At 42.7% G+C, this 24,996-nt stretch overlaps 1 long non-coding RNA gene and 1 pseudogene across 2 annotated transcripts; both read right to left on the reverse strand.

Moving 5' to 3' along the window:
* Positions 1 to 1,391: 1,391 nt before the first annotated feature.
* On the reverse strand, positions 1,392 to 2,836 carry LOC117092037 (annotated as a pseudogene).
* An 18,997-nt stretch (positions 2,837 to 21,833) lies between these two features.
* LOC117092040 lies at positions 21,834 to 24,533 on the reverse strand. Of its 2 annotated transcripts, none has more exons than XR_004440607.1 (3): positions 24,478 to 24,533; positions 22,696 to 22,837; positions 21,834 to 22,053 (listed from the first exon to the last, which is right to left on the reverse strand). It is a non-coding gene; the product is annotated as an uncharacterized LOC117092040 (long non-coding RNA). The 2 variants fall into 2 exon arrangements; XR_004440606.1 differs by having other exon boundaries at positions 22,691 to 22,837.
* Between the last annotated feature and the right edge of the window lie 463 nt (positions 24,534 to 24,996).

Below are 24,996 nucleotides of genomic sequence, written 5' to 3' on the forward strand. Positions count from 1 at the left end.
GTCTGAGATGTGTAAGCACCAAGAAGGGAACGGGAGATTGAGCAACATATGAAAAAGAGGGCTGTAGGAACAAACACAGAAGAAATAAGTCAACAATAACCTACTTCCATCCAGAGCAAAATGACAGTGCACATACATTCATATTCTCAAGTATGGGCTACACTGCACACTGACTCTTACTATCTCACACATTGCCTATTGGAAAGATTCAATCCCCCTAAGGGCACTCGGCACAGGACCATGGTGGCATGGTAACAGACATAGATAAGCATGCTGTGACCCTGAAGCAACAGCACATGTTAGATAATAATCGTTCAGAAAAAAAATCTTGTCCCAGAGCTGAGGTTACAAATTCCAAGTAAGCTATAAACATTCTTTTTGGAATTCCTTTAAAGGTATGAGTTAAAGTAAAACAAAAATCAACACCTAAAATCTCCTAAAGAACAAAATGGAGAAATAATGAACCTCTACCAAGAACCAATTATTTTAGGTTTCTCATTTGGATGGCTCTCCCACCAGATGGGTGGTGGGGTTACTTAAAAAGTAATGAGTCTACTGCAAGGGGAAGGAGTTGTTTGGTCCAGTGAGAAGGAACAGGCTTTCTATAAATAACTTTCCCTTCCCTGGACTCCATACAAAATTAGAACCCATCAACCACAATTAACTACAATGTCCATCTTAGTTAATAATCCTGGATTTCAAGTAATACTACATATAAACTATAATTTTAAAGAAAAAAGTTCCAAAAGAATTCAGTAGCTTTACTATACAGGCATATGACTTTTCTGAGAAATTAAATTTAAGAGTTTCCGTCTGAAGGACAGAAATTGTTAAGAGGTAACATGCAGACCTCAGGCACCACATCATTTACCCTCCAATAATTAACTGCATTTCTCCTTAAATTCCTCTTATTGCACCTTAACTTCTCCAGTATCAAATCTCCTACTCTATAACCTCTTTTAAACACTTCCTTTTAACCTCAATTTCCTCATGTTTTCATTATTTGGCAAAATTACACTTAAAACATAATATTTATGTAATTAAACCAGAAGGTAAAAATAAATAAAACTCAAGTAATTTGCTGTGTACAGCTGTATGGAAGTGAGAAAGGTGCTCTTACATAAACCCTCTCTGCCTTCCACAATGTGTGTGTATCTGCTTCCTGGTGAGTCTGAGGTTGGGAGAACTGCATCTTACTTTTCCTCCCCTACATCCCCTAGTGGGCAATATTAGAACTCAAGGGAGAAGAGCTGGCAAAGTTGTCATATCCCAAGTGGTCAATCCCTCCTGAAATGAAGGTAGGTTCACTTGGTCTTTCCTATGCAGAAATGAATGTTCAAGAAATGAAATATTTTAAAAGCCATTGGAAATCCAACAAGCTCCAGCCTTGTTGAGGGAGAAAGGAATCAAGTAGCAGCATTCAGAAGCAGCCCTGGGTTCATCCTGATGAGGTCTCTCCCTCTTTCAGGGAGAGGTGGCTTTCCCTTGCTGGGAGGGAGATGGAAGGAGGCATGACTTAGACATTGGTGGTGGTCTCCTTAGCAGGCTGGATACTGTTCATCTCCACGACGCAGTTCTTCCAGATCTATTTGCATCGTGTGCCCTCCCTTCAAAGGCCTGTGTGATATCCTCAAAAGTCCTGTAACACATATCAGGGACTTTGAAGAAAGTAAAGATCAAGAAGGTAATGAGGAAGTCAGTGAAGATAATAAAAACGTAGGCTCCTAAATAGTAAGCAGCAGAAGGGAAGAGTAATCCGACTAGGAAGTTGGAGGTCTAGTTGGGGCAGCTGGCCACTGCCATCACAGCTGGGCCAGGGCCCTGGCTGAAGAGTTCAGCCACAATAAACCAGGGAATGGGGCCTTGCCCAATTTCAAAGAAGGCCACAAAGACCAAGATAGCACCAATACAGACAAAGCTTATCCCATTATACTCATCTTTTAATAACAAACAGTCATGAGGATGGAACAAACAGCCATCCCTCCAAGGCCTATCTTATGTAGAGTCCTTCTTCCTGCCCTTTCCACCAGAAATAGGGAAACTACAGTGAAGACAGTATTAACCACACCGCACCGATGGTGACACAGATAGGCTGTTGAATACCTGCACCCTTGAAGATTCCTGTTGAGTAATAGAACACAGCATTGATTCCAGCTGAGAGAGCTGGAGCATGATGGAAATGATGATGGGCTGTCGGCAGCTGGATACTCTAAAGAGCTGCAGCATAGTGACTTGCTTTTCTTGTGCCATCCTTGCACTCTCATCTTTCATCTCCTGGATGTCTTGGATACATGGTGCCCCACAATCATTGGAGGATCTCCTTAGCATTCTCCTTTTCTTTTCTGTTAATGAGCAAGAATCTGGTACTTTCAGGGCAAAATGGAAGGGCTGCACTTTATAGCATAGCAGGAGAGATGGGAAAGCCTAATAGCATTGGCCATAGCTCTTTAGACCCAAGGATGAATTCCAGACCAAAGATCTGGGTCACCAGAATTCCAACAACAATGACCAGCTGGTTGAGAGTGCCAAAGACACTTCGCAGGGTAGTAGGCGAGATCTCTCCAATGTACGTGGGCACAAAACCTGTGCAGAGTCTGCAGAAGAGGCCAATAACCAAGTGGGCCAGGATCAGCATTTCAACCAACTCAGCTACTTTACACAATCGCATAAGACAGCCGCCAATGACAGCCAACAGATTGACGGTAAGCACTGAATTATGCCTGTCAAAGCTGTTGACAAAGAGTCCAATGGAAGAGCAGCCAATCATACCACCAATGGAGAATATGGCCGAAGACAAGGACCAGAGGGACAAGCGCAACATCTCAGAGGGAGGAGTATTTGCCTTATCCTTCAAAGTGTTGACAAATTCCCTTACAATAGTCTCAGGAGCACTGATGATCCCAGTGTTACAGCCAAATTGGAAAGAGCCGATTGTAGCAATTGTGATGGCGAAGATCAGAGATGGAGTGACCTTCTGTGTCCCCCATCGCCTTAATCTAATTCTTTTTTTTTTTTTTTTGAGACAGAGTTTCACTCTTGTTGCTCAGGCTGGAGTGCAACAGTGTGATCTCAGCTCACTGCAACCTCTGCCTCCCGGGTTCAAGCAATTCTCCTGCCTCAGCCTCCCAAGTAGCTGGCATTACAGGTGTGCACCACCACACCCTGCTAATTTTTTGTATTTTTAGTAGAGATGGGGTTTCACGATGCTGGCCAGGATGGTCTCGAACTCCTGACTTCAGGTGACTCACCCACCTCGGCCTCCCAAAGTGCTGGGATTACAGGTGTAAGCCACTGTGCCAGGCCCCTAATCTAATTCTTTTCAAGTCTTTAAGAAAGATCTAGGAGTGTGATTCCAGAGACACCTTTTTCAACCAATGAAACCTTCAAAATTTCCTTCTCAGCAGCAAGTTTTCTCCAGGTCCTCAGGAACGCTCTAAAACTCTTACCATTACAGCATCTCCTATTTTCTGTCTTCTAAAGTTGTTGTGAAGATTAAGTTAAATAATAAGCTGGGTGCAGTGGCTCATGTCTATAATCCCAGCACTTTGGAGGGCTGAGGCAAGAAGATCACTTGAGCCCAGGTGTTATTCAAGACCAGCCTGGGAAACATAGAGAGACCCTGTCTCTACAAAAAATAATTAGCCAGGCATGGTGTTGCATGCCTGTAGTCCCAACTACTCAGGAGGCTGAGGTGGGAGGCTTGAGCCCAGGAGGTCAAGGCTGCAATGAGCCATGATTGTGCCACTGCCCTCCAGCCTGGGTGACAGAGTGAGATCCTGCCCAACCCCCCTCCCCCCCCAAAAAAAGAATATAAAGCACTTAGTACAGTATCTGGCACATTGTAAGCTCTTTATAAAGTTGGTTATTACTTTATTATTAGCAGGGACCAAGGCCTTAACCTTGTAAGATGCAGGGAAATAACAAAAAGAAAGGCTCCCTGTTGCTGAAGAAGCCAGTGCCACAGTCAGGTGCACAAGGTCTAGCACAATTTGGTTCCCAGCCAATCTTACCCTCAGGTTACCTGCACGCACTCCATGAAAACTTCCCTTAGTTCCTCAAGGTAGGCAGAATTCCTCCTTTAGTTTCCCAGAGTACTTTGCATGTACTTTCCTACTTCCCCTTATCACACTCCATTCTATTTTGCTTGCATATCTATTCACTCTACCCTACCTTATCCCAGGCTGTGAGTTTATGGACAGCAGGAACCAAGCAGTCATCCTTGTATTTGCAGCCATAGGCATTCTGTAAGTATTGGATGAGGATGAAGGATGGATGGATAGACAGATAGGGAACACGGGATAACTAGTGACTTGGTAAAGGATCAGGTCTGGGTACCCAGGGGACCAATTAAGACAGTCATTGCTTCACAAGCTTGACTAAGGCTGGATCTGAAAAGAAAAGCAGAGGACATGACATATGCAGAATTGTTTGCCTGGTGAGGGTAGTTAGGCAATCTACATGTGCCTCCAAGGGAAAAGCATGGCTAGTTGGTGACTGCTGACAGACTTGGTATCAGGCAGAACACCTTGGCAACCAGAAGCCAAGGCAGGATGATGCCTCTAAGTTTTCGTGCAGCCTGCAAAGTTAATAGATCAGTCAATTAGGAGCAAGTCCTTCCAAGTGTGGTCAGTTTCAGGCAGACTTGTGGACAATGACTATTCTCTCTGTGATTGTGTTCGCTGTAAACAATGATGCAAGATCTAAAGATAGAAAGAGGATATGAAACGTGGTTCTCACAGAAGATGGACTGTCTGGAAATAACATTTCCAAGTACCTAGAGTATAAAGTATTTTATAACATAGGGCAATATAGAGGGAGATGCTGTATCTTGACTTTTCAGAAACCATTCTTATTTTATTCATTTTGTTCAAAGCAATTGCAGATGATAATATTTATTGATTGGTCACTTATTGTGTACCTCACACTTTTTTGTGTGTGTGTGAGACGGAGTCTTGCACTCTCTCCCAGTCGGGAGTGCAGTGGCTTGATCTCAGCTCACTGCAAGCTCCACCTCCCAGGTTCACGCCATTCTCCTGCCTCAGCCTCCCAAGTAGCTGGGACTACAGGGGCCCGCCACCACGCCTGGCTAATTTTTTGTATTTTTTAATAGAGATGGGGTTTCACCGTGTTAGTCAGGATGGTCTCGATCTCCTGACCTCGTGAGCTGCCCACCTGGGCCTCCCAAAGTGCTGAGATTACAGGTGTGAACCACTGTGCCCAGCCTGTGTACCTCATACTTTTTAAGAAAGTGATATGGTAGAGTTGGCCTTCCCTGGTTCGTGAGAGTCAATTATGTGTGTGTTTTCACAAGCCTGCCTGCATTAGAAGATTTTACACTGGCATCTTAAATTCAGCCACGTCAGGAGTATTTACACCATGGAAACTGGCAAACACTAAAAATCAGGGTTTTCAGTCCAATCCCTTCTGAGAGCTGCTTGTCAAACATTTACTGCACACTACTGATTTTACAATAAATGATCCTAATTAGCCCTTCCCATATTCCTACTTTACCGATCAGAAATTGAAGTTTGGAAATTAAATAAGTCACTTATTGTAAACTTTTTGGTGGCAAAGACAGGATTAAAATTCAGACCATCTGTCTCCAAAGTTCATGCATTTAACCATTTAATTATTTGCAACACTTTATTTTTAAAAATAAGGGGGAAGGCCAGGCGCAGTGGCTCATGCCTGTAATCCCAGCACTTTGGGAGGCCGAGGCGGGAGGCGGGCGGATCACGAGGTCAGGAGATCGAGGCCATCCTGGCTAACACGGTGAAACCCCGTCTCTACTAAAAATACAAAAAATTACCCAGGCATGGTGGCGGGTGCCTGTAGTCCCAGTACTCGGGAGGCTGAGGCAGGAGAATGGCGTGAACCCGGGAGGCAGAGCTTGCAGTGAGCCGAGATTGCACCACTGCACTCCAGCCTGGGTGACAAAGCGAGACTCCGTCCCAAAAAAAAAAAAAAAAAAAAGATTTCAAACCCTACTTAGGTCAGCAAAATGGCAGAGTAGGCAGCCCCAAGCTCCTGTCCCTCCATAGAAACTCAAAAAACAAGCAGAATCTGTAAGAATTAACTTTGTCAGACTCTGGAAAAAAGTCAGAGGCTTACAGCAACCAATGGATGCTGAATTTTTTTTTTTTTTTTTTTTTTTTTGAGGCGGAGTCTCGCTCTGTCGCCCAGGCTGGAGTGCAGTGGCGCAATCTCGGCTCACTGCAAGCTCCGCCTCCCGGGTTCACGCCATTCTCCTGCCTCAGCCTCCCAAGTAGCTGGGACTACAGGCGCCCGCCACCTCGCCCGGCTAGTTTTTTGTATTTTTAGTAGAGACGGGGTTTCACCGTGTTAGCCAGGATGGTCTCGATCTCCTGACCTCGTGATCCGCCCGTCTCGGCCTCCCAAAGTGCTGGGATTACAGGCTTGAGCCACCACGCCCGGCCGGATGCTGAATTAAGAAAAATAAAAAATGGGCCAGTTGCAGTGGCTCACGCCTGTAATCCCAGCATTTTGGGAGGTCAAGACAAGAGGATCTCTTGAGCCCAGGAGTTTCAGACTAGCCTGGGAAACACAGTGAGACCCTGTCTCTACAAAAAATAAAAAAATAAAAATTAGCCAGGCCTGGTGGTGCATGCCTGTAGTCCCAACTACTGGGGAGGCTGAAGTGGGAGGATCATTTGAGCCTGGGAAGTCAAAGCTGCAGTGAACTATCTTGACACTGCACTGAAGCCTGGGTGACAGAGTGAGTCCCTAACTAAGATAAATATATATATGTATATTATATATATACATGTATATATTATATATGTATATATGTGTATATATAATATATAATTAATATATATAACATATATATATAATATAGAGATAAGACTGGGCATGGTGGCTCATGCCTGTAATACCAGCACTTTGGGAGGCTGAGGTGGGCGGATCATGAGGTCAGGAGTTCGAGACCAGCCTGGCCAACATGGTGAAACCTCATCTCTACTAAAAATACAAAAAATTAGCCAGGCATCGTGGCACATTCCTGTAATCCCAACTACTCAGGAGGCTGAGACAGGAGGATTGCTTGAGACCAGGAGGCAGAGGTTGCAGTGAGCCAAAATCGCCCCACTGCACTCCAGCCTGGGTGACAAAGAGAGACTCCGTCTCGATAAATAAATAAATAAATAAAATAAACTCAAAAATGGTAGAAAAGTTTTGTGGCATTTTTATTTGCTCTTACTCCACACCTTACCTTGCAATGGTCCTGAAGACAGAAGCCCATACTGCCAGCATGTGAGTGTGGTCCCTGGTTCTAGAGGGAGCAAAGCAGACCTTATTTGCAAATTATTGTGTAGATCGGTTTTAAACCGTCTGAGGGTACGTGAAGGACTGGCACAAAATACTCACCTCTGTTTGTGTAACTCTGAACTAACCCAGGTTGGAAAAGCAGCAGGCATTGCTTGAATCATCGTAAGGTAGAAGAACAAGGCCTGAGGCAAGGGGTCACAGTTGAGACATGTGATAAACCACCTAAGGCTTAGGCAAAAAATTTGAGGACAGAGTTTCTTTGGGAAGTTAGGACAATCAGAAGCACCTGTGTATGCAGGGAATTTAGAAAGCCATGCATGGGCCCAGGGCAAGATGCTTGTCAGAAAAGATGTGATAAAAACTTCAGCTTTCATCACAGTTGATTCCTAAGCTCAGTGCAAGCCTGGCTAAGTGTTGAAGGAGGGCCCCAGTACAGACCCAATCGGCAAAGACTGAGAAAAGTATTTTCGTTTGTTTTTTGTTTGTTTGTTTTTTAGCTCTTGACATTCAGGTAAAATTCTGTCAAAACACTCACTGAAGGCCAGGCGTGGTGGCTCACGCCTATAATCTCAGTACTTTGGGAGGCTGAGGCAAGCAGATCACTTGAGGTCAGGAGCTCGAGGCCAGTCTGGACAACATGGTGAAACCCCATCTCTACTAAAAATACAAAAATTAGCTGGGCGTGGTGGCATGTGCCTGCAATCTTAGCTACACAGGAGGCTGAGGCAGAATTGCTTGAACCTGGGAGGCTGCAATGAGCTGACATCCTGCCAGTTCACTCCAGCCTAGGCAACAGGGCAAAAACTATGTCTCGAAAAAAAACAAACAAATAAACAAACAAAAAAACCCACTCACTGAATACCAGCTAAGGCACAGACACTTCAGCAAACACACATGACAAAGAGAAGTCTCTGCAAAAATAGGAAAAGTTACTAGAACAAGACTACTACAGGCCTCAACAATGAAAACAAAAACAATCACAATAAAATAAAATAAAACAGTAAACCCCAAAGAAGGAGAAGAATCTTATTTTCAGAGTTGCTACAATATACTATACAAAAGTCCAGTTTTCAAAAACAAACAAACAAAAAATCACAAGACGGTACACAAAGAAACAGGAACATATACTTCAATAAAAGAAAATATGGGTCAGGCACGGTTGCTCACGCCTGTAATCCCAGCACTTTGGCAGGCAGAGACAGGCGGATTTCCTGAGCTCAGGAGTTCGAAACCGGCCTGGGCAACACGGTAAAACCCCACCTCTACTAAAATACAAAAAATTAGCCGGGAGTGGTGGCATGCGCCTGTAGTCCCAGCTACTTGGAAGGCTGAGGCAGGAGAATTGCTTGAACCTGGGAGGTGGAGGTTGCAGTGACCTGAGATTGCACCACTGCATTCCAGCCTCGGCGACAGAATGAGACTGTCTCAAAAAAAAAAAAAAAGAAAAGAAAAGAAGCTGACAAAAACCATGCATGAGGAAGCCCAAATATTGAACCTATTAGACAAAAACTTTAAATCAATGGTCTTAAATATGTTCAAAGAGCTAAAGGAAAATGTGGACATAAAACTAAAGAAAATCAGGAAAATAGTGTATAAACAAAATGAGAATACCAATACAAAGATAGAAATTATGAAAAGGAACCAAACAGAAGTTTTGGAGCAGAAAAGTAGTAGAATAACTGAAATGAAAAAAACCACTAGAGAGGTTTGTATTAGTTTGCTAGGGCTACCATAACAAAATTTAACAGACTGAGTGGCTTGAACAACAGAAATATATTTTCTCACAGTTCTAGAAGCTGGAAGTCCACGATCAAGATGCTGGCGGGATTGGTTTCCTCTGTGGCCTCTTTCCTTGGCTTGTAGATTGCTGCTCTCTTGCTACCTCTTCACATGGTCGTACTTCTGTGCATGCACACTCTGATATCTCTTCTTCTTATACAGACACCAATCATATTGGATTAAGGCCCTAACCTAGCCATTTAAATCTAATCATCTCAAACTAAATAATTACATTTATTTTAATTTAATTAGTTTGATCACCAGGAATGCAGATGCCTGCTTTCAAAACTGCTATTCAACATCCTACTGAAAATTCTAGCCAGAGCAAGTTGACACAAAGCAGAAAGAAAGAGCATCCAAATGGGAAAGAAAGAAGTAAAACTGTATCTCTATGACCAAAGAATCTACAAGAAACCTACTTGAGCTAATAAATGAATTCAGCAAAGTTGCAGGTTACAAGATCAACACACAAAAATCAGTTGCCTATACATCAGCAGTGGATATCTGAAAAGGAAATAAAGCAATTCTATTTGCATTACAATAGCATCAAAAAGTATAAGATACTTAGGAATAAATTTATCCAAGGAAGTGGAATATTATACACTGAAAACTATAAAAACATTGCTGAAAGAGATTAATGAAGATATAAATAAATGAAAAGATACCCACATTCATAAATTGGAAGACTTAGTATTTGTTAAGATGATAATACCCAAAACAATGTACAGATTGGACACAATCCCTATAAAAATCCCAATAGCTTTTTTGCATAATGGAAAAAGCCTATCCTCAAATTCATATGCAATTGTGGCCTGACACGTTGGCTTACACCTATAAGCCCAGCAGTTTGGGAGGCCAAGGGTGGGTGGATCACCAGAGGTCAGGAGTTCAAGACCAGCCTGGCCAACATCGTGAAACCCCGTCACTACTAAAAATACAAAAGTTAGCTGAACGTGGTGGCTCACGCCTGTAGTCCACGCTACTCAGGAAGCTGAGGCATGAGAATCACTTGAACCCGGGAGGCGGAGGTTGCAGACAGCCAAGATTATGCCACTACACTCCAGCCTGGGCAATAGAGTGAGACTCGGTCTCAAAAAAATAAAAAATAAAAAATGCATATGGGATTGCAAGGGACCTGAAATAGCCAAAACAATCTTGGAAAAAAAAAGTCAAGGCTGGAGGACTCACATTTCTGATTTCAAAATTGACGAAACTACAGAAATCAAAACAGTATGATACTGGCATAAGAATAGACACAGAGACCAGTGGAATATAATTAGATGTCCAGAAATAAACCCTGTCATTTATAGCCAATTGATTTTTGACAAGGGTACCAAATTCATTCAATGGGGTAATGTATAGTCTTTTCAAAAGATGGTGCTAGCACAACTGGGTTTCCACATGGAAAAAAATGAAGTTGGGCCCCTACCTCACGCCATATACAAAATTTAACTCAAAATGGATCAATGATCTAAATATAAAAGCAAAACCCATAAAACTCTTAGAAGAAAACATATGGGTAAATCTTGGTGATCTTGGATTTGGCAATGGATTCCAAAATATGATACCAAAGTACAAGCAACAACAACAATAAATAAATAAATAGGACTTCATCAAAATTATTTAAAAACTTTAATATAAACTGAGTACAACAATAATGCAAAAAGAACACTGAATAAAAGTTCTTAACAGGATTGGCAGACCATATTTTTTGTCCAGCAAAGGCTATTATTAATAAAGTGAGAAGGCAACCCACAAAATGAAGAAGATATTCACAAATCGCATATCTGATGAGGATTGACTATCCAAAATATGTAAGGAACTCCTACAACTAAACAACAGAAAGACAACTCAATTTAAAGACAGGCAAAGCACTTGAGAAGACATTTCTTGAAAAGATATTACAACTCCCAATGAGCACATAAAAAATGCTTGACATCATTAGTCATTAGGAAAATGCAACTCAAAACTGTAATTAGATAAGTACTTCACACTTACAATGATGACTTCAAAACAAACGCATATAACAAGTGATGGCAAAGATGTGGAGAAATTGGAACCCTCATACACTTTTGGTGAGAACACAAAATGCTGCGATCCCTATGGAAAACAGTTCAAAAAGTTAAACATAGAATTACCATATGACCCAGGAATTTCATTCTTAGATACATACTCAAAAGAACTGAAAAGAGAGATTCAAAATGCTAATATTCATTACAGCATTATTCAACAGCCAAAAGGTGAAGCAATCCAAGTCTATCAACAGATGAATGAACAAAATGTGGCATTATATTTCCCAGCCATAAATAGGAAAGAAGTTCTGATATATGCTACAATGTGGATATATCCTGAACATTATGCTAAGTAAAATAAGCTAGACACTAAAGGACAAATATTGTATAATTCCACTTATATACAATATATATCTAGAATAGGTAAATTCATAGAGACAAAAAGTAGATTAGAGTTTATCAGGGACTGAAAGCAGAGGGGAATGAAGAGTTATTGCTTAATGAGTACAGAGTTTTTGTTTGAGGTCATGGAAATATTTAGAAATAGGTAATGTTGCTGGTTGCACAACATTGTGAATGTAACTAATGCCACTAAAATATACACTTAAAAGTGGTTAAAAGGGGCCAGGTGCAGTGGCTCATGCCTGTAATCCCAGCAATTTGGGAGGCTGAGGCGAGCGGATCACTTGAGGTCAGGAGTTCAAGACCAGCCTGGCCAACGTGGTGAAACCCCTGTTTCTACTAAAAATACAAAAATTAGCTGGGCATGGTGGCACACGCCTGTAATCCCAGCTACTCAGGAGGCTGAGGCAGGAGAATTGCTTGAACCTGGGAGGTGGAGGTTGCAGTGAGCCAAGATCATGCCACTATATTCCAGCCTGGGTGACAGAGTAAGACCCTGTCTCATAAAAAAAAAAAAACAAAAAAAAATTGGTTAAAATGGCATATTTTATGTTATATTTTTTTTTAACCACAATTTTAAAACTCTGTTCATGTCTGTTAATCCCCACCTAATTTTCCAGCATCTTCCTATCTACCTCCTTTGAGCCTAATTTTGCTCACTTCTCTCCCAGTTCTCAAAGTCTTTCTCCTACATGATCCTTGGTAACAACTGTGGAGAGAGGTGGAGCAACCCACACTGTGCGCTTGCCAAATGTCACCATGTTGACAAAAACTATACAAAATAGGACATTAGGAAAAAAGAAACCTTTAATATAAACTGAGTACAACAATATGTACAAACAGAATATTGAATAAAAGTTCTTGAAAGCACAGGCAAACCATATTTGCTAGCTTTAGAGACTTGTGTGGGGGGATGAGTGTTCTCCTGAATCACATCCCTAAATGGTTCAAGAAACAAAGGTGTGGCATCCCAACTTTGTGAAGCTGACTGTTCCCCAGGTGTCAGGCCACAAAGACTGAGTCTCTTAAAAAGATTTAGGCCCTGCGCGATGGCTCATGCCTGTAATCCCAGCACTTGGGGGGGCCAAGGCGGGCAGATCACAAGGTCAGGAGATCGAGACCATCCTGGCTAACACGGTGAAACCCCGTCTCTACTAAAAATACAAAAAACTAGCCGGGCATGGTGGCGGGCACCTGTAGTCCCAGCTGAGACTATCCCAAGTAGCTGGGATTACAGGTGCCCACCATCATGCCCGGCTAATTTTTGTATTTTTTAGTAAAGATGGGGTTTTGCCATATTGGCCAGGCTGGTCTTGAACTCCTGGCCTCAGGTGATCCACCCACTTCGGCCTCCCAAAGTGCTGGGATTACAGGCATGTGCCACCGCACCTAGCACTTTATTTTTTTGAGACAAGGTCTCTTTCTCTGGTGTCCAGGCTGGAGTGCAGTGGTATAATCACAGTTTACTACAGCCTCAACCTCCTAGGCTCAGATGATCCTCCCACCTCAGCCTTCCAAGTAGCTGGGACTACAGGCACACACCACCACACCCAGCTAATTTTTGTATTTTTTTGTAGAGACAGATTTTGGCCATGTTGCCCAGGTCTCAAACTCCTGGGCTCAAGTAATCTGCCTTCCTTGGCCTTCCAAAGTGCTGGGATTGCAGTCATGAGCCACCACACCTGACCTGTAGCCATTTTATATTGTACACAAACTTTCATCAAATAAACATTAAGTCATTTGAGAGTAGTGGCAATGTTGTGCACTCTTGCAGCCCCCAGAGCCTGATGCAGCCACACATGTAATGAGCCCTGAAGAAACATATCTTAGTTTTATGTGGCTATAAACAAAATACCTGAAACTGGATAAGTTATAAAGAACAGAGATTTATTTCATACAGTTCTGGAGGCTGGGATATCAGTGTCGAGGGCTCCTCTGCTGCATCCTACCATGACAGAAAGTGGAAGGGCAAGACAGCATGCATAAGAAATGGAAAGCACAGTCTCAGCCCTTTTACAATCAGTATTAATCTATTCTTGAGGGTGGAGCTCTCTTGACCTAAACACCTCTGATGAGGCTCCATTTCCCAACACTGCTGCATTCAGGATTACATTTTCAACACATGCTTTTTGGGGCACACATTCAAACCACAACAGAACCCATTTTAATTGAATGGCCAAGAAGTGACTTGGAGCCCAGGATAAAGCACTGGATTTGTCATTAAAAGACTGAGGTTCTAGTCTTGGTTTTCATATGGGTGCGCTTTGTGACATTGGATAAGAAACTTCAAGGCAACTCTCATAATCAGTCTCTAAATTAGGCTAATAGGGCAGCCTTACCCACCTTCAGGAAGAATTACAATAAGAGTCAAATGTGACCCTATACATGTGAAAGTATTTGGTAATTCCTAAACTGTAAAAAATAAAAAAATAAAAAATACCCAGAATCCAGCAGGATTGTATCTTGAATCTGTGTAGGCAACCAAATTCTCGTAGTGTTGTCTTTATTTTAGGCTGTTGATAAATGTTCCATAATTCTGGTGCTATAAAAAGGCATAATAAAGGAAAACAAAACCTGTTGGCTCCTAATCATTTACAATCAGATCATTGACTCAACCAATTAACCAATTACACTTAAAGTTAAAGCCCATTTGCAACCTACTGCCAGGATTAGGAGATTGATAGATTTTTAGCACAAAGGCGTATGCTCAAAACTCCCATTAGCAGTAATGGGAACTATGCCCGTTAGGCCCATCGAGAGATGAGAGTTGAATGTGATCTATAATCTATCTTGCTTAATGTCATCAGTTTCCCTATAGCCCCTTCAAACAGACAACGGTGAAATGCCCTAAATGGAACTAATAGCATTGAAGTAGGAGAATATTAACAGTCTTATTTCAGTGAGGCTTTCCAACACAATAAGCCTGTAGGTATTTCAAGTCTTGACATGCCTGTGCACGTTTTTTGTTTGTTTGTTTATTTAAGGAGAAAGGTAATCCTTTAATAATGAGAAAATACTAAAAGAGGATAATTTATATGACTATCTCAGACAAGCTATTTCCCCTAATACTTGAGCTTTTTGTTATATAAAAAGTGATCAGTTGAGCCTTATACAGATTACAAAATCATTCACATTGCCTTTAGTTTACAAGAAGTGAAGAAACCAAAAGAAGAGTGATATTGGCCTTTTGTTTTGTTTTTGAAACAGGGGTCTCTCTCTGTCACTCAGGCTGGGGTGCAGTGGCATGATCATGGCTCACTGCAGCCTCAACCTCCCTACTCTCAGGTGATCCTCCCACCTCAGCCTCCTGAGTAGCTGGGACTACAGCTGTGCGCCACCCCACCCAGCTAATTTATATATTTTTTGTGGAGATGGGGTTTTGCCATATTGTCTAGGCTGGTCTTGAACTCCTTGGCTCAAGCAATCCACCCACCCATTTCGGCCATTGAAAGTGCTGGGATTATAGGCCTGAGCCACTGCGCCTGGCTGACATTAGGCTCTTTTTTTTTTTCTTTCCTTCAAAATAATCATTGAAGATACTCTTTAGACAGTCACAAAACATAATGGTTGGTTAAAAATTTCCCAACCACATAAGCAAGAAATATAATTTCTCCCTTATTCTTACCCCACATGCATTATCAACTCCTGTCACATCATCTTTTAAATACTTGATATCTGCCCTTTTCCTTCTAGTGCCATCACGCCCACCCTAGTTAAGGCTCCTTTAAAGCAGACTCAGACTGAGCCAATGATTTTCTAGTTGCTCTTCTTTAAATCTCTTGACACTTCAATCCATTTTGCACATTCTGCAATGCATAGAATGTAAAATTTTTGAGAGCAAGAACTATGTCCTATATTTCCCCATATTATAGATACAGTGATATTTCCTGAATTAAAAATCTAGACACATAATCTGACAATTACATTTATAGAGAAAAAGAAACAAATCTAAAATTGGACTTTTCCTTCCACATTTGTGGTTATTGTATTGAACAGATGCATTCTAACAAAATGCATCCTGCATCATATAAATACAATACACATCAGTTGATTGATGGGTTAATTGCTTAGTCTGTTTAGAACGGAGATTGTAAACTTATAAAGATCAAATATGGCCCACGGTGATTTTTTCCCAGCACATTAAAACATTTTTTAAATTGTTTGCCAACACTTAAAAATTGCTGATTTCATATAAAAATCGGGCTACACTTGAGAAATCTGAAGAACACTGGATTTTTAGACATCAGCTCAAGCTAAAACTCACCCAAGATGGGAAAATCTAACAAAGCTGCAAACCCTAAAAGGGCTGCACTTCCAGTGCAGTGATGAACAGGAAAGAAATCTGCTGCACAGAAAGGAGCAAGGAAACTTGCCCCTCTGTACCTTGGCATTTGGTAAAGGAAATATGTATATTTCCCCTTTCAATAATTTATATCCAAAGTTGATACTCTCATACACATGGGTTTGCAGGTCAGTTCACCCACTTACATAGTTAAAAACAAAAACAAAAAACCAAGGGAGAGAGATTAATTTGGTCCTGGGTAAGTAGTTAACCCCAGGCAACTAGTAAAAGTAAACACAAATAATCTCTGAATGAATGTAACATCAATCTATGCCTCAAGTAGTTTCTATGGATAAAATCCAAGGAATATAAACTCACAAAATCCACAAAACATAAAAGTAAACGGCATAATGGGTAAAAACTAGACAGAAGACACGGTAAAAATCGTACCTGCAGTCTCCAAATGTAGAATGACAAGACATAGAATATAAAATAAGAATGTTTAACATTAACTCACATGACAAATATTATTTGAATACCTTCTATTTGCCAGGTATTGTTCTAAGCTTTAAGGATAAAGTGGCTAACAAAATAAACACCCTTGCTTTAAAGAAGCTTACATTTTAAGAAGGGGAGACAAATTACTTAATAAAAGATGTAGGATGGCAGGCGGTTAAAAAAAAATCTAGAAGAGAGATACGGAGTATTATGATATAGGATATTTCACTGCCCTTAGAGCCACACGGGGATTAGCTTTGGGTATGAGAGATAACCTAGAAGTCCTGGACTTTTTGTGTAACTGACATAAACAAGGACAACAGCATAATGGGTTTATAATGGTTGCAGAGAGTGGTGGTACGAATGTGGGAGTGTGGGGCTGTGGGGGGTTGTTGTGGGGAGGAGTCTCTTCTCCACAACATACAGAGTCCTGGGCCTCCCTTTTCATTCTTGACAATGCTTATGTGAAGGATAGAGAAGGAATGTTCTTCTCCAAGGCACAGGTTACCCCAGGGATCCCTCTTGTTTCCTGCTGATGGAAGCCCAGAGCCATGAGACAGCCATGGGGGGCGGATCTTTTCCATGCTATTCTAGTGATAGTGAATAAGTCTCACGAGATCTGATGGTTTTAAAAATGGGAGTTTCCTTGCACAAGCTCTCTGTTTTTGCCTGCTGCCATCCATGTAAGATGTGACTTGTTCCTCCTTGCCTTCCACCATGATTGTGATGCCTTCCCAGCCATGTGGAACTTTGAGACCAACTAAAACCTCTTCCTTTTGTAAATTGCCCTGTTTCCAATATGTATTTATCAGCCACATGAAAATGGACTAATACAGATGTTTAGGACCATACTTAATAACTAGAGCACTTAAGTGTGATGAACATGGTAGTACATTTGATTGATTTTTCTGCGGTTTTCATTTCAATACTCTTTTGGGATATTTCCCTTGTAAATCCTCCTATCGTTTGTTTTCTCTCCTCAGGAATGATTTTTGGGGTCCACAGAAGACAGTGTCCTTCACTGGGTTAAGTGATGAGATCTAATTTCATCATGACCTTGAAGGTTCCGTAAGTCACTTTCTCTTGTTGCTACGTGAACAAAATCCAGACCTTCTCAGCATGATATAATAGGCTGTTTATTTGCCTTACGTCACTGCTCTCCTTCTCAGCTCTACTCTCAGTGCAAGCACATAAGATAACTCACATGTGTTCATTTATTTGAACACATACCCAGGCACCTTGTTTCCGTATAGGACATTCCCCTTGGCTCTCTCTTTGCCTTTCTCATCCTTCTTCAGTACTCCCCATTAAATTCTTGTCACCTCTCAATCTGTTAGTTTCAAGAAAGTCAGGTTGGGCACAAAGGCTCACGGCTGTAATCCCAGCACTCTGGGAGGCCAAAGTGGGAGGCTTGAGCCCAGGAGCTCGAGACCAGCCTGGGCAACATAAGGAGACTCCATCTCTACAATAGAAAATTTTAAAATTAACTGGGTGTCGTGGCACATGCGTGTGGTCCCAGCTTCTTGGGAGACTGAAGCAGGAGGATCACTTAAGCTAGGGAGGTCAAGGCTGCAGTGAGCCATGATCACACCATTGCACTCCAGCCTGGGCAACAGAGTAAGACTCTCTCTTTAAAAAAGAAAAAAATAAAGTCTACTGGTCCTTCAGGACCCTCCCCAAACTGGGTGGGCACCCAGCTGCCCAAAGCTTTCTCTAACAGTATCTATGGCACCTTGAACTACAGTGTATTTTTTTCAGGTCTGTGCTATAATGTATCCATCTCTATAATCTGGCATGCCTTGGCATGTGATGGGCACTCAAGCAATTTTTGGTAAATAAACATTACAGAAAGTCTGGGAAAATACTGGAGGTTAGGGGGAGAGAATCGTCTTTTTTTTTTTTTTTTAAGATAGAGTCTCACTCTGTCACCAGGCTGGAGTGCAGTGGCGCGATCTTGGCTCACTGCAACCTCTCTCTCCCTGGTTCAAGCGATTCTCCTGCCTCAGCCTCCCGAGTAGCTGGGAGAACAGGCACGTGTCACCATGCCCAGCTAATTTTTGTATTTTCAGTAGAGATGAGTTTCACCATGTTGGCCAGGATGGTCTTGATCTCCTGACCTCGTGATCTGCCCGACTCAGCCATCATAAGTCTTAAAGGACCATTGTAGGGCAATCCTTATTCCTGAACCCAGCAATATCACTTTCAGGAAATCTACCTATGCAAATAATTGAGAATGTGTTTAGATATAGTTACAGCTGGGCAAGATGAGCCCTGCCTGTAATCCCAGATACTTGAGAGGCTGAGGTCTGAGGATCACCTGAGTCCAGGAGGTCAAGGCTGCAGTGAGCCATGATTGTGCCACTACACTACAGCCTGGGGGAGAGAGACCCCATCTCTTGAAAAAAAAAAAAAAAGAATAAAAGAAGAAAAGAAGAAAAATAACTACAAAGCTGCACATTCCAGTCCTGTTTAAATAGCAATACTTCCGGACACAATTTTTAAGTTCTTCAATCGGGCTTTGGTTAAATAAATGTACAATGGAATATGAAGTAGTGATTTTAAAACATGTATGGAAAATATTTTTCCATGATATTTGATTCAAATGAAAAAGGTGACAAAGCATTGTGCTCGATGTGATTACATATAATGCTGTACATCAGATTAACAGTGGTTTTCTGGGTGGTGGGATTTCCATTTATTTTCTGATTCTGAAAAAAAATCTGATTTTTCTGCAATGAATAATAATAATTTTTGTGATTTTTAAACAGGAGGTTTTTTGGGGGGGCTGGATTTTTGTTTTGTTTTGTTTTTGAGATGGAGTCCCACTCTGTGGCCCAGGCTGGAGTGCGGTGGCACCATGGAAGTTTGCTTCTAAAGGGTCCTTTCCTTTGGAGCTCCAACTCTACTAAGAGGCCATTCATATTCCCAACATTCCAGGGTGCCCAAGGGAAAGACCTGGCCAGTTATTTCAGTCTCAATTCACAAAATGGGGCCTTGGGAGGGGAAAAACAGCTGCTCTAGTTGGGCAGTGATTATTAAAACCGCCCGAAAATGCAGTGAATAATTTCCAAGATCTCATCATGTTAGAAAACTTTCATTCGCCGATTTCACTTTTGAAGTGAATCCTAAAGCCTATTTCCTTAATTTTCACAGTTTTGGACATTCCACAGCCCAACGCATGCGTTTCTCACTGGGCTGCAGTGATTCCCCGTGTTACCAAAAGGGGCCCAGTTCCCGCCAGCAGGGGCCTCCTGCTGAGCTGGCCGAGGGACTCCAGGCTGGGTCCCCCTCTCCTTGTGTGCTGGCTGAGGGCGAGTGTAGTGACTGATTTCCTCTGTTTGCTGTCCCGGAGGTCCCCGCCCACGCCACTGCCAAGGCTAGGAGGAAGTCACGTTCAGGCCTCAGAGCCGGTCTGAATCTTCCAGGAGAAAAAGAGGGGGTGCATGTATGCGTGTGTGTATGTGTGGTAGTGTGTGTGTTGTATGTCTAAGAGGTAGCAAGTGTGTGTGCGTTTTATGTGTATTTGAGAGGCAGCAAGTGTGAATGTGTGTATGTGTGAGAGGTAGAAAGTGTGTGGGGGGGAGGTATGTGTGCTTGAGGGGCAGCAAGTGTGTGAGTGTGTGAGTGTGTGGTATGTGTGCTTGAGGGGCAGCAAGTGTGTGAGTGTGTGGTATGTGTGCTTGAGGGGCAGCAAGTGTGTGAGTGTGAGTGTGTGGTATGTGTGCTTGAGGGGCAGCAAGTGTGTGTGTGTGGTATGTGTGCTTGAGGGGCAGCAAGTGTGTGAGTGTGTGGTATGTGTGCTTGAGGGGCAGCAAGTGTGTGAGTGTGTGTGGTATGTGTGCTTGAGGGGCAGCAAGTGTGTGAGTGTGAGTGTGTGGTATGTGTGTTTGAAGGGTAGCAGGAACCCTCGCTTGGTGTCTGTCAGTAACTAGATGGTGATGCAGGTAAGTGATTTTCCCGTTGAGTGGATTAAATTCATAGTCTGTCAGAGAGGGTGTTGACCTAGAATGACTGCGCAGGTCTCCTGTCCAGTGTTAAGGAGCGTGAGTGCCCTGATGTCCCCAGGAATGCTGCAAAAAGAGCGAAATGGCATATATCAGGCGTCCCCGAGATGCTAGCATCTATGTTAACACTATCTTATTTCATCTTCCAACTACTCCTTATGATAGGTGCCCCTGATCCCAATACAAGATTGAAAATAGAGGCTCAGAGTCTGCGGAATGCTTTCCAGTATGCATACACACACACACACGTACGTATATATGTATGTTTGTGTGTATATATATATGTGTATATATACACATATGTGTGTATGTATATATTTTACAGCCCATTTGGGCAAATGAGTGAGCCCCAGCCAGAAGCAAGTGCCCCCTCTGCCCCTGGGCAGTGGGCTTCGGGAAGGCCACACACTCATCTCATGTGTTACCTGCTCGCTGCTCTCTGGAGTGAAAGCCATTTAGTGGCTGATCCAAGAGAAGTATGAGCTAGTGGCATGTCAAGACAAACCTGGATTTGATTCACAGCTCTGCCTTCTGTTTGACTACAAGCAAGTAACACGCTTTTGGAGCCTGTTTCCTCACTTCTAAGTGACGCTAATAATAGTATGTACGTCACAAGGATAGTGACATAAGTGATGACTGTGACCAAACTTGGATCACCAAGCCTGCACCCAGGGAGCGCTCAGTAACGCAGCGCTGAGGAGTAGGCCGCCCCAGAGGGCTCCAGGTTTGAGTGCAGGCTCCCGCGGAGCCAGCTGGATGCGTCACCATCCGAAAGTGAGAGCCTGGCCGGCGGCGGCGCAGGCGGGGGTACCGCACAGCTGAAAGCCCGGGCGCTCTTCCCGAAAGCGCGAGCCCGGACTTCCCGACCGCGATCGATGTGGCCAGTCTGCGCCTGCCGCAGTTCCCGCTCGCACCCTGGCCGCTCGCAGAGTCCCGGGAAAGCGCCGTGGTGGGCGGGAGGTCTCTGCCCCCGGGAGCGGACGCACGCACGCGCTGCTCCCTCCAGGTCCCCGCGGGGAAGCGATGCTTTCTTGGCCCGGGCTTGTGGCCAGCGGTAACTCGGCTGTCAGACCGCGCCGTCGCGCCTCGCACGGCATGAGACAGCCTAGCATTTTTTTTTTTTTTTGTACAGAAAAGCCTTGGCACCGTAGCAGCCTCCCCCGCTTCTTCTCCACTAGGACGCCCGCCTGACAAGCCCCATTGCACAATTCCTACCGTGGAACTGCCGCGTGACTCGGCGGGAGCCCAAAAGTTTCCCAGGTTTCCCCAGCCTAGAAAAGCGTGGGTGGGTGTCCCGCCCTGACCCCAGGCGCCCTTTAAGTTGTATTTCTTCGGGTAACTGGGGTGCCCTTTAAAGTGTAGAGATTGTCCTTTATTTTAGAAAGAAAGAAAATCTCACGAGCTCGCTGGCCCGCCAGGTCTAGGTTGGCGCCGGGTGACTGCAACGAAACGCGTTTCTTTTCCCATGTACATTTTCAGACGGTAAAAGTGTTTCGATCTGTTTGGGGAAGATGTCAGGCGCTGGTTTTAAAGGAGGAAGGGGAGTGATGCTTAAAAGCAAAGACACAATTTGGAGCGCTCCAAGAATCATAGTGTTTATTAACAATGATCGAACAAATGAATATTTGGAGGAGGGATTTAAATGGGTGTGTACAGGCCACCGCTTTCATTCTGCAGAGAGAAAACCTAGAGGTTAAGTGATTTGCCCTGGCCAATTAATGTGAAGGCAGGAATGGAATCTGTCTCGTTTTAACTCCAAATTCTTGTTAAGAGAAGGGTGCATTTTCCTCTATGATAAAAAAAAAAAAAAAAGCCTTCTGCAGTAATCTCTGTAAAGCCTTACCCCACTCCCTCTGTCTACACATCTAAAGCAAACATACAAAACACAAAAGAAAACAGCAATCCCCAAATGCAATGCATGCACTCAAATAGGCTAAATTTGGCAATGCCAAAACAAGATAGTAACAAGGCATTTTAGTTCTTATTCCTGTAAATAACACTTTTTTGTTTTGTTTTGTGTTTTGAGACATATTCTCGCTCTGTTGCCCAGGCTGGAGTGCAGTGGCACGATCTCAGCTCACTGCAACCTCTGTCTCCTGGGATCAACGGACTCTCCTGCCTCAGCCTCCCGAGTAGCTGGGATTACAAGTGTGCACCACTATGCCTGGCTAATTTTTGTATTTTAGTAGAGACGGGGTTTCACCATGTTGGCCAGGCTGGTTTCAAACTCCTGACCTCAGGTGATCCACCTGCCTCGGCCTCCCAAAGTGCTGGGATTACAGGCATGAGCCAACCTGTCCAGCCAATAGTACTTTCTTATTCACATAAAATATGTAAAGAAAAGGAGGAAGAGGAGGAGGAGGAAACAGAATAAGCAAAACAGTGCTTCTCCAAGATGATATGGAAAATACCAAGCTCCCACTAACCTTACTTTTGTAAGTAAAGTGTTTGGTGCTCTGCAAAGAAACTGCTGGACTCATGAATGACCATCAGGGTTGCTTTAAGATTGTCAGTTATTTCACTCAGGCTTTGATTGGATTTGTTGCTCATCTTTCAGAATAGACGGATGCAATCTGTGCAAACACAAGGGACTTCAATGACAATCTTACAAATAGCTAGACAGCTTGTTGTCTTTGATGTTTCTAGGCTGACCAACTATACCAAATGTCTGATTTAGGGACTAAAATTGCAAAACAAGTAGATGTGACGATCAAAGGGAATCAAGACTATAAGTAGGGATCATGAGTAAAAATACTTTTATGTGTCGTCCGTGATGTTTCCACAATAATTACAATGTGGTTATAATAATATAATCCAAGTACAAGTTCTTATCCAGGAGGAAGCTGGGGCTTCCGGTGATGAGCAGACCAGAAGACCAAATTGTGAAATGTCTCATTTCAGCTAAATACGTTCTGAAATGGAGACAATTCTCATCTTTAACTCTGCTGTCTTCACTACCCTTCATTTCTGATATCATGAAGGTAGGGATGTATACTAATGTCCATAAATTTTTGAAATTCTAGGAGGCTAAATAGAATCTGTTAATTTTAGTTTGATAATCCACAATATTCCTGATATCAAAGCATCATCTCCTATATTTTTCCCATACTGTGATTTCTAGTTTGTCATTAAACCAGGCTACTGAATCAGAACTCAAGAAACAAACAAACCAAAAGCATTTTATGAAACGAAAACTGTCTTTTCCAATGCCAGGCATTGTTGGCTCAGTACTGTAATCCCCGTACTTCGAGAGGCCGAGGTGGGAGGATCACTTGAGCTCAGGAGCTCAAGACCAGCCTAGGCAACATAGGGAGACCTTATCTCTACAAAAAATTACCCAGGCATGGTGGCACTCACCTAGTCCCTGCTACTTGAGAGGCTTGGGTGGGAATATTGCTTAGGCCTGGGAAGTCAAGGGTGCAGTGAGCCATGATTGCACCACTGCACTCCAGCCTGGGCCACAGAGTAAGATCTTGTCTTAAAAAAAATTTTTAAACCCAAAAAACTATCTGTTCCAAGTCAGATTTTAAAAATAACAACCTATGTGAATGCAAATAATACTTTTTAACATACTATATATTTCATTCAACACCACTACATAATTGATGTTGAAACTTTTTTGCTGAGAAAATATTTCAGGACAATTTCAATTGTTATCAACATTAATTTAACTATAAGATGATATCTATCAATGTCATCATCCATGTTTATGGATTGGAAGGCAACACTTATTTATTTTTATTTTTTGAGACAGGTCTTGCTCTGTCACCTGGGCTGGAGTGCAATAGTGTGATCAGTTCAACGCAGCCTCAATCTCTGGGCTCAAGTGATCCTCTCACCTCAGCCTCCTAAGTAGGTAGGAGTATAGGCACAAACCACCATGCCTGGCAAATTTACTTTTGTTTTTTGTAGAGACAGGGTCTCCCTATGTTGCCCAAACTGATATCAAACTCCTGGGCTCAAGCAGTCCTCCTGCCTTGGCCTCCCAAAATGCTGGGATTACAGGCATGAGTTACTGTATCTGGCCAGAAAATAACAGTTAAAAATGTGAATTTGAGCCAGGCACAGAGGCTCATGCCTATAATCCCAGCACTTTGGGAGGCCGAGGCAGGTGGATCACCTAAGGTCAGGAGTTCAAAACTAGCGTGGCCAACATGGAGAAGCCCCATCTCTACCAAAAATACAAAAATTAGCAGGGCATGGTGGCAAGCACCTGTAATCCCAGCTACTGGGGAGGCTGAGGCAGAAGAATCACTTGAACCCAGGAGGCGGAGGTTGAAGTGAGCCAAGATCGTGCCATTGCTCTCTAGCCTGGACAACAAGAGCAAAACACCATCTTAAAAAAAAAAAAAAAAAGTGAATTCTCTGTGGTTATTAGAAGCCGGGAAGGGTAGTGGGAGGGGAAGATGATGAGAGGTTACATAACAAATACAAATTTACAGCTGGATGAGAGGAATAAGTTCTAGTGTTCTATAGCACTATAGGGTGCATATGGGTAACAATAATTTAATGTATTTTTTCCAAGAAACTAGAAGAGAGACTTTTGAATGTTCACAACATAAAGAAATGATAAATGTTTAAGGTGATGGATATGCTAATTACCCAGATTTGATAAATGCACATTGTATACATGTACTGAAATATCATTGTATCCAATAAATATGTACTGTGTCAACTAGAAATAAAAGGGAAAATCAATTAATTCTTTAAAAATATGTGAGTTATCTCCAAT

The sequence above is a fragment of the Trachypithecus francoisi genome, unplaced genomic scaffold (assembly GCF_009764315.1).
Source record: "Trachypithecus francoisi isolate TF-2019V2 unplaced genomic scaffold, Tfra_2.0 Lachesis_group12, whole genome shotgun sequence".
NCBI lineage: Eukaryota > Metazoa > Chordata > Mammalia > Primates > Cercopithecidae > Trachypithecus > Trachypithecus francoisi.